Raw genomic sequence first — 16,658 nt, 5'->3', positions numbered from 1 at the left:
CTTCAAGTCCTTAAGAGTGGCACTAATCTTTGCAATCCTTCCAGAAATCTGGTATTGCTTCAGATTTACTGTTTCGCTAGGTAGGGACAGTTCTAGTGGCTTCCACTAGGCCTTTCCTACCATAATAGCCCTCACTCCATGAGTCAGAGAGCCAATGTAGGAATTCTGCCAGTTGCTGAGTATGTCTGTTCCAATTATGCATTCTGGAACTGGAGAAATAACTACAGAATGGGTCCAGGGGACCCACTGGACCCACTGTGAGATGGACCTGAGCTAAAACTCTATAATCACCTGACCTACATTAGCCCCCACTCTGACTGGTGGACCAGAGTGACATTTTGGGTCCCCTGTAATTAATGTCACTTCTGAACCAGTGTCTAACAATCCCTGAAATATCTGATCATTTCCTTTTCCCCAGTGCACAGTTACCCTGGTAAAAGGCCGTTTCTCTCCTTGGGGAAATCTTGGAGGAAGATTATCAGTATAAATTTGTGACAGGGTAACAGGTCCTCCCTCAAAGGGACCTGGCATTCCCCTCATTCAAGGAGCTCTGGGTCTGTAAAGTGTCTCAAGTCTGGAAATTGATTAAGGGGCCATGACTCTGTGTTTTTGTAATTCAGGTTAGACTTCAGTTCACTTGACCTAGAACTCTTCTGCTTATACAGCTCAAACAAAAATTTAGTAGCCTGCCCAACTATTAAGTACCCCCACGGTCTACTAGCCAATCCACAAGTCTCTGCAAGTCAGATTAGTTTGGCTCCTGCTTTGCGTTTGCTGTTCATTATGGTGGCCACGCTACCTTGTCTACGGTGATTAATTATCGCCACATGACTTCTGCCAACTTGGGATTCAATCATCCCCATTGTGTTTAAGGATTCCAGCTCAGTGACAGCAGGTCCCACAGTAATATCTGACCTACAGAGAAGTGTAACTACAGAGCTCTTCAAGGATGATGGAGCTAGTCTCACAAATGTATTTCTCACTGTTCTGGTAAAAGGTGTGTCCTCTGGACATTCCTGGAGTGTATGAGCAGGCTTTCCATACTAAATCCACTCTGACATTCAACCTCTCTAAGCCTCTGGATCCCCTCATCTACATTATATCAAGGCAGGTCTGGCATTTCATCCTCAGGTAATATCATCCACCTTTTGATCCATATTTCAACCAACCATCCAAACAGACTGTTAATGCCTATTTTAACCCCTCGAACTATAACATTGAATGCAGAATCTTGCTTAGTGGGCCCTTATCAATAAATTCAACCTGATCCAGCTTTATATTCCTTCCACTATTATCCCCCACCCTTAAAATCTATTCCCACACATATTCCCCAGATATCTGTCTATATAAACTGGAAAACTCATCTAGTTCTTTTGGAGTATAGTGTACCTCCTCATGGGTGACACTTTGTACCTCACTTTTTAGGGGCTTGTTGGGACTTCAGTCTAGTTATAGGTCTGGAAGAAAAGAGAGGTGGTAGGAGTGGGTCATGAAAAGAAATAGAAGTATCTTCCAAGCCAATTACTTCAGGGCATTCATTTGTAGTTTCATCTGGTGAAACAGAATGAATCACTCTAGGCAGAGGAGGAAGGGCTTTTTCCCCATTGGAGGTAATTACATGTTTTGCAGGCACTGGAGGGTTAATTGCTGCAGGTGGAGGTTGGGTGACTGAATCCTCAGGATGACTGGAGTTTGGGAAGCCATTTCCTCAGGGCATGTAGGAGGTGGGGCAGCTATGTCCTCAGGGTAGACTATTACAGGGTTATCTAGAAAAGATTCAGCACAGTCTAGGGTCTCCACAGCCATCATTCTTAATCCATATATCACCATCCCATTTTTCAGGGTCCCAACTCCTTTCCAATCAATGCCCTTACTTTAATGACAGATACCATGCAAGATTTCAGTTTATGTTGTAAAGGTGCTGCTCTAACAATGAGACTCTGAGTCTGATTTTCAGAGATCTCAAATCTGCGGCTACAGGAAATAAGATTTTCCTTCAGGGCACTCAGAGAAACTTTTACATTTGTCATACAGGTATATAAGCTCATTTGAAGCCTTCAGCTCATGCATTTCCCTCATCAGTGTATCCAACATATCTAACAACAATCAGCCAACATCTCTGTACCTCTTGATTCCACAAAACTCCGTAAAGCTGTCAAAAACATTATCACCCAGATGCTTGCCTCATATAAGCAAGCATACAGTTAGCAGAATTGAATGGTGATATTTTGACTATCTCTTTTACCAGCTTACCCCATGGACTGTCAGTGCCAATCTGACTACAGGAAACAGAGTCATTAGTGCCTTTGAGTCTAGTCGGGGTAGAAAACCAATTATGAAAACCCATTTTTAAGATTCTTTTTTTTAAGAACCACCCCACTCCTGGTACCAAGCTGTATTAGCTAGGGTTCTGTAGAGAAACAGAATCAGTAGGAGAGATGTATAAATATGAAATTTATGAAAGTGTCTCACACAACTGTGGAGATGTAAGAGTTCAAGATCTGTAGGGCAGGCTGCAATCTGGCAGCTCCGAGGAAGAGCCTCAGTGAACTCTTAGGAAAGGCTGACTGCCTGAAGCAGGAAAAGTGATTGTCTCTTCTGAATCCTCCATAAAGCCTTCTGGTGATCAAATTAGACATCATTCATTGTAGAAGACACTCCCTTTAGTTGATGCAGCAGTGTGATCATGATTTAAGTCCATGAAATGTCCTCACAGCAACAGACAGACCACCGCTTCCCAACCAGACAACCGAGTACCACTACCTGGCCAAGTTGACACACATAAACCTGACCATCACACCATTCATGATAAAAACTCTAAGAATATTAGGAGTAGAAGGAACTTTTTAAATCTAATAAATATTATTTATGAAAAACCTACAGCTAATACAATTTTTAGAGGTAAAATATTGAACACTTCCCCCCTAATATCAAAAGAGAAATGAGGGGAGGATGTCTTTTCTCACCACTCCTATTTATCATCTTATAGGAGATCATAGCTAGTGCAATAAGGTGGGGAAAAAAAGGCATGGAAAGAAGTAAAAATCATTCTATTCACGGATGACATGATTGTTTATATATAGAAAAATTCTAAGGAATCTACAAAACAACTGCTACAACTACTAATGAATTCAGCAAAGTTTCAGGATACACAGTCAATATGTAAAAATGTATTGCATTTCTATTCTAGAAGCAAGTAACTGAAACATGAAAATTAAAAAATATATATTTGCAGTAACTTCCAAAATGGATTTTTGGAATATACTTAGCCAAAGAAATATATTATGCCTGTGCTAAAAACTACAAAATGTTGCTTAGAGGAATTAAAGAAGGGCTAAATAAGTGGAGAAGTCATGTTCATGGAGTGTGTGCTGGTTTCAAAGGATTTATGTACCCTAGAAAAGCCATGTTTTAATCCTAATCCCATTTTGAAAAGGCAGCTGTTTCTTATAATCCCTATTCAGTACTGTATGTTGGAAGGGTTCATTAGTTTATCTTCATGGAGATGTGACTCACTCAAGTGTGGGTATTAAACTGAATTAGGTGGAGAAGTATCTCCACCCATTCCGGGTGAGTCTTGATTAGTTTACTGGAATCCTTTGAAAGAGGAAGCATTTTGGAGAAAGCTTCAAAACGACATAACCATGAGAAGCAAAGAGTCCACCAGCCAGCGACCTTTAGAGATGAAGAAGGAAAATGCCTCCTGGGGAGCTTCAGGAAACACAAGGCCTAGAGAGAAAGCCAGCAGATGTCGCCGTGTTCACCATGTGCCTTTCCAGATGAGAGAGAAACCCTGACTGTGTTTGCCATGTGCCTTTCCATTTGAGAGAGAAGCCCTGAACTTCATCGACCTGCTTGAACCAAGGTATTTTTCCTGGATGCCTTAGATTGGACATTTCTATAGACTTGCTTTAATTGGGACATTTTCATGGCCTTAGAACTTTCAACTTATAACTTATTAAATTCCCCTTTTTAAAAGCCATTCCTTTTCTGGTATATTGTATTCCAGCAGCTAGCAAACTAGAACAGAGTGAAAGACTCAATATTAAGATACCGCTTTTTTCCAAATTGATCTATAATCCTGGTAGGCTTTTATGTAGAAACTAATAGTGTGATTCTGTAATTTATGTGGAAATGCAAAGGATCTAGAATATCCAAAGCAATCTTGAAAAAGAAGAACAAAGTTAAAGGATTACACAACCTGGCTTCAAGATTTAATTTAAAGCTACAGAATCAAGACAATATAGTGCTGGCATAAGGTGGAAAAATAGATCAGTAGAACACAGTAGAGATCCCAGATTAGCCCATTCGATTATAATTTGATTTTTAACAAAGACTCCAGAGCAATCAGTTTGGGAAAGGGTAGTATTTTCAACAAATGTCTGTGGAATCACTGATTTTCCAGGTGGAAAGAAATGAACCTTGACCTCTACCTAATGTCTAACACAAAAATTAATTTGAAATGAATCATACACCTAAATGGGCAAAACTAAAACCATAAAATATAGAAATAAGATATGGAGTAATACTTTTGCCTCTTTGGGGTGGCAGAGGTTTCTAAGATAAGATACTGAAAGCATTGCCCGTAAAAGAAAAAGATGAAAAATTGTCCTTCTTCAAAATTATCTTTTGCCCATCAAATGACATCACTAATAACTTCAGTAGGCAAGTCACAGAGAAAATGTCCACAAAAGATTTCTGAGAAAGGTCTTGTATTTAGAACATGTGAAGAACTTATATAACTAAATAATAAAAAGGCTAACAACCCAATTTTTAGAATGGACAAAATTTTTCTTTTTTTCTTTTTTTTTTAGAATGGACAAAAATTTTAAGACATTTCATTAAGTATTATATGCCTAGAGCTAATATAATGAGCACATGAAAAGATGTGAAACATCATTAGTCATCAGAGAAATGCAAATTAAAACCACATTGAGAGGACTTCTGGGAAGATGGCCAAATAGACTAGCTCAAACTTAGCCCTGCTCCAAGGAAAAGTTAGAGAAGAGACAGGAAGGCGACTGAGTGACAATTCAGGAGTGCGACTGACCTGGGAGAGCCTTCTGCACCGCATGTGGTAGCCCTGGTTGCAGAGGCCAAGGAACTGAGAGGCAGAAAGCTGGAGCATGGCATAGAGGCACAGATCTGCGGGAGTGCACAGAAGGGAGCCTGGGACTAGAAAGTAAGCTAGGCCGCATTCCTTGGGTGTACCACCTGCACCAGCACAGCCCCGGAACTGGCGATTCACCCCACACCCCATGCACTCGAACTCCATCACCCACTCCCATTCCCCACGCTCCAGGTACCCCCACCTGACCAGCCCCCAGTGCACATAACTGCCCCCCAACCCCACCCCATGTGCAGCTCAACCCACCTCTCCTGCACCCCTCCCTAGCACTACCTCCCCCTCGCTGTTCCCTGCAGGCTGTTGCTAGCACATAAAGGCTGTGGGCACTGATCTCCATACCTAGGCTACTCCTTCCCCCTAACCCCCCACCCCCTCCCATAATGTCACACAGCCTCACTCCTCACTGCCTTAGCTCTTCACATCCGTTTACAGCACTCCCAGGCCCATGCATGTGCACTGGCATCCAATTACATCATTCAGCTCTGAGAACTGCACTTTACAACAGTTCTAGAACTGCACATGTGCACAACCCTCAGCCATGCTTCCCAGCTCTGAGAAAGTGCTGACCTGCATAGCCGTGTCACATCTGCCCCCAATCCACGAAGGCATAACACCGACCTGCTGCCACAGCTCTGCGCATGTGCACAAAGGGCCCCATGCCTTAGACCAGTGCACACCAGGGTTAAGCCTCCCAGACTGGTGTACCTGTACAGCTGCATGCTCCCTGGCTGCTGGGTGCCCACATTCACAAGCATCAGCGTAACACCCCCAACTTGTACCTATACCTGCCCTGAAACAAATCACCACACTGAGTGCCCCAGCTCATGCCCTGCTCCCTGCTGTACAACCATCCCACAAACAAAAGTCCTTAGACTATTGTAAGAAATCAACTCCCAAAGTAAATCACTCAAGATATTTCCATGCCACAAAGATAGCAGAAGATCACTAAGCATATCACAATGCAGACAGATACAGCCCTGCCTAATGACCAAATTGAAACACCAGAGGTGACACAGATGTTGGAACAACTAATCAAAGATGTCCATACAACTCTAATCAGTGGAATAGCAAACGACATAAAGGAGATCAAGAAAACTGTAGAAGACCATAAAGAGGAATTTGAAAGAATAAATGCAAAAATAGCAGATATTGCAGAGATTGAAGACTCTGTTGACCAAATAAAAAACATACTAGAGGCACCCAAAACCATATTTGAAGAGACAGAAAAAAAGAATAAGTGATATATAAGGCAGGATAATTGACTTTAAAGATTCGTAACAGCAAATGGCAAACAAGATGGAAAAAATTGAATGAAAACTCAGGGAAATGATTGACAAAACAAAGCGCGCAAATATAAGAATCATTGGTGTCCTGGAAGGAGAAGAGAGGAGTAAAGGGCTAGGAAGAGTAGTTGAGGATATAATGGGGGAAAACTTCCCAGACCTCATAAAGGACATAAATATACAAGTCAAAGAAGCCCAACGAACTCCAAACAGAAGAAATCCAAATAGGCCTTCCCTAAGACATATACTAATCAGTCTGTCAAATGTTAAAGAGAAGCAGAAAATCCTGAAAGCAGCAAGAGAAAAACAATCCACTGCATACAAGAGAAAACAAATAAGACTGAGTTCAGAGTACTCAACTAGCACCCTGCAGGCGAGAAGGCAGTGGTATGATATATTCAAAATCGTGAAAGTGGAAGACTTCCAGCCCAGATTCTGACCCAGCCTCCTTCAAAATTGAGAGAGAGTTTAAAATTTTCACAGACAAAGAAGTCTTGAAAGAATTTGTCAACAAGAGACTGGCTCTACAAGAAATACTAAAAGGAATTCTGCTGGCTGAAAAAAAAGCCAGGAGAGGGAGGTTTGGGAGAGGGCCCAGAATTGATTACCACTAAGGGTAATTTAAAGGGTACAAAGAGAAAGAGGGAAAAGTTTTTATAGATCTGACAGATAAAATAAAAAAGATAAGATGGTGGAATCCAGAAACGCCTTTTCAGTAATAACTTTGAATGTTAATGGACTAAATTTACCAATTAAAAGATACAGAATGGATTAAGAAATATAATCCAGATATATGCTGTTTACAAGACTCATCTTATACACAAGGATACATAGATTGAAAGTAAAAGGATGGAAAAAGATCTTCCATGCAAGTTGTAATCAAAGAAAACAGGAGCAGCTGTACTAATATCAGACAGAATAGACTTTAAATGTGAAGACATCATAAGAGACAAAGAACATTATGTACTACTTAAAGGGTCAATTCACCAAGAAGATATAACAATCATAAATGTTTATGCTCCCAATCAAGGAGCTCCAAAGTACATGAGACAGGAATTGGCAAAACTACAGGGAGTGATATATATTTCAACAATAATAGTAGGAGACTTCAATACACCACTCTCCTCTATAGATAGAACAACCAGACCGAAGATCAACAAGGAAATAGAGAAGTTAAATAACTTGATAAATGAATTAGACCTAACAAACATATTTAGGTCATTGCACCCCAAAGCACAAGGTTATGCATTCTTCTCCTGTGCTCATGGAACTTTCTCCAGGATAGATCACATGCTGGGGCACAAAACAGGTCTTCATAAATTTAAAAATACTGAAATTATTCAAAGCACTTTTTCTGATCACAATGGGATGAAGCTGGATCTCAATAACCACCAAAGAACGAGAGCATTCACAAATATATGGAGATTAAATAATACACTCTTAAACAACCGGTGAGTCAAAGAAGAAATTGCTAGAGAAATCAGTAGCTATCTAGAGACTAATGAAAATGAGAATACAACTTATCAGAACCTATATACATACAATGGAATATTATACAGCAGTAAGACAAAATAACATATATACAAAATAACATATATACGTCCTGAAGCACCTGACAAGATGGATGAGCCTTGAGTATATAATGCTGAGCAAAATTAGCCAGACACAAAAGGACAGATACTGTATCATTCCACATTTATGACCAGCTTAAAGGTATAATCAAAGGCTTATAATACAGATTATAGGGATTTAGAGGTACATAGAAGCTAGAGATGGGTGAACCATTAGCTAATGGAGTTGAACTCTGATGTAAGAGAATAAATAGGCGTGAAGGTGATTCTCTAGTGGGTCTAGAAGTAATATTACCATATTGAAAATGAACAAGATTGAAAGGGGTTGTACTGACCTTCGTGTCCCCCTGATTCACACTAGAAATCTGAATGAGTTCTTGTAAGAAGTACTTCAGAGATATGATTCTTTTATAAAGAGTGTTTAACTCCAGGGTGGAGGGGAAAAACTGCTATTGCATGCTATGAGCTATGTTCAAAAGGAACCCATCAGCACTACCACAGCAACAGCAGAGGTAAATAATGGGGTGAGGAACAAGAGTTAAGAGGTGATTTAGATTTCCTATTTGGTCAAAGTGTATTGATTGGTTTTCTTTATCTTGGGAACAATGGAATTATCTAAAATTGAGAATGTTGATGGACTGTGGACTTTGGGCTTTCTACATGATGAGCAATGAATGCAGGTGGCCGAAGGATGCACTGACGGAGAATTAGATTGACAATTGATGGTATATACTTATGAAGGAAGGTTGTGCTGCTGTAAAAAGGAATGAAGTCGTAAGGCATGCAACGATGTGAGTGAGCTTGTGGGACCTTTGGTGAGATAAAATAAGCCAGAAACAAAAGAACGACAATGGTATGTTCACGTTTAGAAAATGCTTATAAGAAAATAGGGACCTTGATTAAGCTATTAGAGCAGAAACATTAAGTCCAGAGTGGTGGTTAAAATTTCTGGATTTTGAGAGGCTGTTTCATGCATTTAACCTGATACTTAGAGATAAGAATGAAGCTGAACAGGTTAGGGTTAAAGTAAGTCAGAACATAGGGATAAGGAAAACAGTGTCTATATTTTAGAATCACACATAGTCTTTGAGACCAATGGAAGAAAGGTTTGTTTGATCTGGAACTGAAATTTTCTGTAGTGCATAATCTAATTCAACCTGTCTGTATAGATCATTTGAACAATCGAAACCCAGGGGGCACAGAATAAGAAAGAGATCCCTTAATCCTGTATAGATCATTGTAATGCCTGACAACATCCTAGAGTATATTAAGCAGATAATCAAAAAGTATTGCCAAAGTCCCATGAGGGAAGGAAGAAAGAATATGTAACTATTAAACTTTACCATCAGGAAATCCCCTGATACTGTGTCAAACTTTAGGGACACCCAAATCAATAGACCATGTCCTCAATTATGAGGCTTACTCTTTTGAAGCTTAGGTTGGTAGCAGAGAAGCTTACACTACCTATATAGACATTTTTCTTCTGGAGTACCTCTGTTGCTCAGATGTGGCCTCAGTCTCTCTAAGCCCAACTCTGCAAGTGAAGTCATTGCCCTCCCCCTCTTCGTGGGACAAGACATCCAGGTGTGAAAGTCTACCTGGTGACACGGGAGATGACTCCCAGGGAAGAATCTAGACCTGACACTGTGGGATCAACAATTCCATCTCTACCAAAAGGGGGAAAAAAGTGTAGTTAATAAAGTGTCAGTGGCAGGGAGAGTTCAAATAGAGTCTAGACGCTACTCTGGAGGTTGCTCTTACTCAAACTTCAGGTAGACCTTACTACCTATCATAACCTGCCAACCCTCAGCCAGGACCATTCCAGCCAATCCTAAAGAAAACTTAGGGCAATATATAAGATTCCATAAGGGTTCCAGGCACTAGAGTAACTTTCCAGAAACCTACGACCTCCAGATGGGTCCCTGGTGCAGATAAGTCATGAAACCTAGCCCAGCCTTTGCAGAACATCAGATAGTTCCATCTCCCTACCCCATATTAGTGACAGACCCTTCTAATATGAAAAATTTAGAATTGTAATAGCCCACACAACCCTAAAGAGTGGTATGGAAAGATCAAAGGCGCTGGTGGAATTATACATAGAAGATAGGATTTAACAAATGAATATGAATGCTGAATCATTAAATTGATATATCTCTTTTATTCTCCAGTATTTTAGAGCAGGTAGAAGTGAAAACCTAAAATTGTGAAATTGTAATCCATGTCAAAGTCTGAAATATCTTCTACAACTAATTGTGGTGCTGTGCTTTGAAATCTATAGCTTTTTTGTATATATGTTATTTTTAACAAAAAAGGAAGGAAAAAAGTCGATTGTGATGATAAAAAAATATTTAAGGCCTCTAGCCTCCTATATTCTGGAGCAGTTAGAAGGAAAAATATAAGAGGATCGTTTGGTAGCCCATGACAAACTCTGGGATCTATCCTGTAACCACTTGTTAAAGAGTGCTTTGAAAGCTATTGCTTTTTTATTTCTTTGCTTTGTATATATGTTATACTGTAGAATAAAAAAAGTTAAAAAAAAAAAAGAATGCTTATAACCCAAATATCCCTAAAGACTGAGAAAAGGAGGAATTATAATATAGCAGGTGGGATTTAACAAATGATATGACTGCTGAATCATTATATTGATATTTCTTTTTAGTCTGCAGTCTTAGAGCAACTAGGAGATACCTGAAATGGAACTGTAACCCATACCAAATTTTGAAATCTGTTCTATAGCTATAAAATGTACTTTGAAGTTTATTGCTTTTTTTTTTGTATATATGTTATATTTCACAATAAGAAGTTTGTAAAACAAAAAATAAACAGTAGGGTAGGACTTCAGCGCACACACACACACACACACAAAAGTTAATGGTACCTTTAGACCTGATGCCCTTCACCAGAATTGCCTATTTCTTGGTTCAGACTGGACAAGCCTAGGGATTTTTGTTTGTTTGTTTCAGGAAACTTCGGAGCCCATAGGTCTCCACCATTATTCTCCTCTCCCCACATCCCGATGATTCCCTCCAGATTACAGTACCTTATGTTCATGGCCCTGTAGTTTTGTCTCAAGCTTTGAAACACCCCAGAATGCAGTGTGTCTTGCATGTTTTACAAACACTCTCCTGGTGCCAGTGTGATAATAAAGTACTGTAGAAGCTCACTAAAAAAAACAAACGAACAAACAAAACACATTGGGATCTTTCTACCCCCACAAGAATGGCTAAAATTTAAAAGATTGATGTAATTAATATATTGGTACAAACATAGAGCAATTTGGATATATTATTATTTTTATATGAGTATAGCACACTAATAAATTATTAATGTATTTTAATATATTAATTAAATGTGGAGTAATTGAAATCCTCATATATTGTTAATGGGAATGTAACATGCTATAGTCATTTTAGAAAAAGATGGCTAGTTTCTTATAAAACAGAAAATGTGCCTATCTTATTAACCATCATCTGTACTCTTAGATATATATTTACCTAAAAGAAATGAGATATAAGCCTATTAAAGACTTGTATAGGAGTGTTAATAGTCCCCAACTGGAAGCAACCCAAATGTCCATCAACGGAAGAAAGGGTAAATAAACTGCTGTATATTCATAGGATTGACTATGAATAGATGAATTTTAAAAACATGGTGAATAAAAGAAACCTTCTGTAAAAGATTTTGTACGGTCCGACTCATGAAGTTGTAAAGGAAGCAAAATCAATCTATAGTGAAAAAAATGAGAATAGTATTTGCTTGGGTGTGTGTGTGGGGAATAATAGTTTGTTGGGGATTGCCTGAGAAGAAAATTATACAACAATCAGGCTTGATAAACATACTCTATATTTTGAATTTGGGTTATGTATGTACGTATCATTGTGAATATATGTATTTATCAGACTTACCAATTGATACACTTAAGATTTGTGCTGTTTGTAAATTTACCTTAAAAAAACAACCCCCAAAAGAATTGTAAACAAATATTGAATTCTCGTTAATGATAACACGTGCCGAAGTGTGAACTGATTCTTGTAATCTACATTGAAATGCACTTAAAAAAAAAAAAAAAGTGGCTTGGATGGATAAATGTCTATATATGTGATAAAGGAAGTATAGCAGAACATTAGCAATTATAGAATCTGGACTGTGGACGTATGGGTGTTCACTGTACATTTGAAACTTTTCTAATATATTAGGAAGAAATATGTTGTAATGAAATGTAACTCTTGGTAAATGTGATTTTAAAATATATACTATAATAAAAAGAAAATGTAACCTACTTAGAAGTAAACAAAATATTTCTAAAATCTTTATTTGGTAAAGTTTAAGACTTAATTCAAACATATTAAAGAAGATTTAAATAAATAGAAAGTTGTACCATATTCTTAGATAAGAGCCATCTGTAAATATGTCAGTTCTGCCCACTCAGCTCTATACTGAGTGTAATGTCAGTCAAAGTTTGTGTCTACAAGTTGATTCTTAAGTTTATTATATGGATATCAAAGCCCTAAGAATAGCTCCTGTAATTTTCAGAAAAATAATAACAATGTGGATGGATTTGCCTTACAAACAACATGATTTATTTTCAATCTGTAGTTGTTAATTAGTGTGATATAAACATGGGGGCTGACTGTACAGTGGAAGAGAATGAGAGCCAAGGAGTAGACCACTGCATTTATAGAAGCTTGATCTGTGACATGAAAGACATTTCATATCATTTATTAAATGGTACTGGGATGGGTGCATGGGTGGTTCAGTGGCACAGTGACTACCTTCCATGCAGGAGACCCTGAATTGATTCCCGGACCATGTATGCCCCCCCCGCCCCAAGAAGACAGGTACTGGGATAATTGATCATCCATATAGAAAAAACATATATCACAGAATTTCTATCTCTGTCTCAATGAAAGTAATTTCCAGATATATTAACAAACTAAGTGTGAAAAATAAACCTCTAAAACTTTTAGGAAAAAATGCCTTTGTGTCTTTGTATTAGGATAAGTTCCTTCCATCTACAAAAATGTATAATATAAAGAAAAAGTTGATAAATCTCACTATATAAAAATTAATACCTTTGGCCATACCATTAAAAAAAAGTGAAAAGATAAGCCCAGATTGAGAGAACATATTTTCAGTGAATATAACCTACAAATAATTAGTATCAAGAATGTCAAATACAAATATTGTATGATCTCACTGATATGAAATAATTATAATAAGCAAATTCACAGAGTCAAGAAATGAAAGTACAGGTTACCAGAGGCCAGGCTGAGAATAGGGAATGGGAAATTAATGCTTAATTGGTACAGAATTTCTGTTTGGGGTGATAAGTTTCAGTAACAGGTGGTGATGATGGTAGCACAACACTGCACATGTAATTAACACTACTGAATTGTATACTTAAAAGTAATCAAAATGGGAAATCTGATGTTGTATAGGTTACCACGATAAAAAATGTAAAAAAAGCAAAAACATAGGACTGTACACATAGTGATCCCTAATGTAAACTATAAACTTCACTTAATAAAATAAGTATAATAAAAAAAAAGAATATGTCAAATAAATGCCTGAAACTCAATGAGAAAAAGTGAAGAAAAAGACAGGATGGTAGAAAAATGAGCCAGGGATACAAATAGACAGTTCACAATTGAGGAAATCCTGTTGGCCAATAAATATATGAAACATTGCTTAGCTTCACTAGCACTTGAGGGAAATACAAATTAAAACCATAATACGATGTGATCACAGCCATTGTGTTGGCAAAAATTTAAAAATTTGATAATCCTAAATATTGGAGAGAATGTGGAATGGTTTGTCTAACAAATATTTTTTAGCTTCTGCTAACATACCAGTCATTGTTTTAAGTCATTGAGATGCTTGAAGAAAACAGATGAAGATCGCTGCGCTCATGGAGCTTAGGTTCTTTCTAGAGGGGAAGACATAAAATAGACAGTAAACATAAATAAATGACTCCTATAGTATATTAGAAGGTGGTAAGTATTATGGGGAAAAAGTAGAGCAGGTAAGAGCGTGAGGAAATGGGAAACAGGTTGTAGTATTGGATAAGACTATCGAAATAGGCTTCATGGAGAACTCAGGTGAAAATTGACCAAACGTTGAAGGCTGTTAGGAGGTTAGCCAAGGGGGATGGTTGGGAAAGAACAGCATATTAGACAGAGTGAACTAGTAGCATAAAACCTTAAGGCAGAAGAATGCCTGATATGTTTATGGAACAATGATGTACCGTAGTCTCAGGTCAGAAATACAGAGTGGTGGATCTCCTTTTTAGGTCTGAATGTGTATTTTGGCTTTTACTCTTGAATCAAAGAAAGGGTAACCATTGGAGGGTTTTGAGCAGGGGTGTTTTATTCTCACACCTTTAAAAATGATCACTCCATTTTGTTGAGAATTGACTTATAAAGGGCCAAGGTTAGAAGCGAAATGAAATGCCAGTTAGGCTGTTGAGGGGCTAAGGGAGAGACCATGGTAGCTTAGATTGCAATACCAAAAACCAAGAGATTTTTTATAACTCCATTTGGCAATAAAATCTGACTTAAATTCTTCTGGTGGCAAAATTGAACTGAGATGCTTTAGAGTTTCTAATCTCATTTATTGTAACTGTCATACATATTGCTGAAATTTGAATGTATTTTGTTAACAGGGTGCTGCCTCAGGTCTTGTGGGAATGTTATGTAATTTATTATATATATGCTAAATATTACTTTAATAAACTCCAAAATTCCGATTTCTGAAACATGATTGGATTCAAGGTTTTTGATAGGAGATTGTAAGCATGTAGCTGTGGAGTTAATGAGAAATGGTTAGATTCTTGATATGTATATTTATATTTTAATATATACATATTTTTACAGCTCAAAACTTGAAAGTACACACTTGAAGGGGGATGAGTCGCGCATTCTCCAAAGGCAGAGAAGCCCTAGATACATTTTAAAGAGCCATTGATATCTAAGTTAGTTTTTAATACTTAGAATTGAAGAACTTTGCTATCCAAATATGTAGATTTTTCCTTGTTGCCTTAGTTTTAAATTGGTTTATGAAACTTACTGCGCAAACACAGACTTTACAAGAATTATATGGAAACTTATTTAAATATGCCTATAGTTAAGCTAACTAAGATATCCATTTCTGGTGGTTCTAAGTGTATTATTTGTCTTCTTAAATAAAAAATATGTTAAAAAAAAAAGAGCCATTGAAAGTTGTTCATGGAATTATATGTGAGTATGGGGGAAAAAAACAAAACAAAAATCCAGAAGTCTAAGGTTTGGTCTCAATAAGGAGTTATCATCATCTGAGATAGGAAAGGTGGTGGTTCTTGTCAGTTTTGGATATGTTGAATATGAGACATTGAGTAGGCAATTTGTTATAATTATTGGGAGATTGGGAGACAGTTCTGGAAAGGAGAACTCATATTAAGTGTTGGAAGTAAAATTGTACGACTGGTTTGGGGAGCAATTTGGAACTTCCAATATTTTATGACTTAGCAATTCTACATGTAAGTATTTATTTTCAAGAAACTTTTTATGCATATGCACAGAGAAACAAGTTCAAGAATATGTTGTGTTTTTTTTTCCAACAGATGAATTTTATTTCATCCTTAAAATATTACAGATAGGTTTAGTATCTTGTTTTCATAGTTGGACAACTCTTAGATATTATCCATCAGCTTGCTGAACTGTTCGTTTTTTTTGTAGACATAGATACCATCCAAAATTTCTGATATTTTTGTTTTTATAACTTGTGGCTTGCTGAATCAAAGCAGTGGAATTTGATACAAGTTCAATGTCATTTCCTCCAAGAATTAACTCTTCTTTCTGGGCTTGAGATACTGGATAAGCAATGCCTGGTTATCTGGACCCTGCAGATATTTTTTACCGAAGAAATTTTTAATTTCAGCAAAAAACCTACTTTCCTTAATAATGACATTGATAGGGAAGTGAACATACGCAGACCTCATCTTGTAATAGAAGCCCGGTGTAACACCCTTGATCATGTTGTGAACATAACTACTAATACTGCAAACTGTAGCCACTTCCTTTCTAGTTCCCTACCATTAGTCAGCCTGAAACCTCTTTTATTTCAAGGAGTCTCAGTTCTATACTGATGTGATTGAGGTCTGCCCTCAGGGTTTCTCTGGGATGCGTCACAAAAACTGCATCCCTTCAGCATAATGTTGACGTTTTCTTTTTTTTTTTTAATTTATTTATTAATTAAAAAATAAACAAAATAAAACAACATACATAATCAGTAATTCACAATATCATCACTTAGTTGCATATTCATCATTTCTTAGAACATTTGCATTAATTCAGAAAGAAAAATAAAAAGACAATAGAAAAAGAAATAAAATGAACACAGGAAAGAAAAAAAAAAGATTATACCTACCATACCCCTTACCCCTTGCTTTCATTGATCACTAGCATTTAAACTAAATTTATTTTAGCATTTGTTCCCCTTATTATTTATTTTTATTCCATATGTTCTACTACTTTGTTGACAAGATAGATAAAAGGAGCATCAGACACAAGGTTTTCACAATCACACAGTCACATTGTGACAGCTGTATCATTATTCAATCCTCCTCAAGAAACATGGCTACTGGAACACAGCTCTACATTTTCAGGCAGTTCCCTCCAGTCTCTCCATTGAATAGCAAGA

General features: G+C 37.4%; 1 protein-coding gene and 1 pseudogene across 2 annotated transcripts in view; one reads left to right on the top strand and one right to left on the bottom strand.

Annotated features, from left to right (window-relative positions):
• Window positions 1-5,883, bottom strand: part of LOC143654560 (klotho pseudogene) — a 51,459-nt pseudogene extending 45,576 nt beyond the window's left edge.
• The window catches only part of MAST2 (microtubule associated serine/threonine kinase 2), a 434,887-nt gene that overhangs the window by 211,530 nt on the left and 206,699 nt on the right, over window positions 1-16,658 (top strand). The window lies entirely within an intron of this gene.

This window comes from Tamandua tetradactyla, chromosome 2, assembly GCF_023851605.1.
Source record: "Tamandua tetradactyla isolate mTamTet1 chromosome 2, mTamTet1.pri, whole genome shotgun sequence".
Classification (NCBI taxonomy): Eukaryota; Metazoa; Chordata; class Mammalia; order Pilosa; family Myrmecophagidae; genus Tamandua; species Tamandua tetradactyla.
The sequence above is the reverse complement of the archived record's forward strand: the minus strand, read 5'-3'. Positions and strand labels throughout refer to the sequence as shown.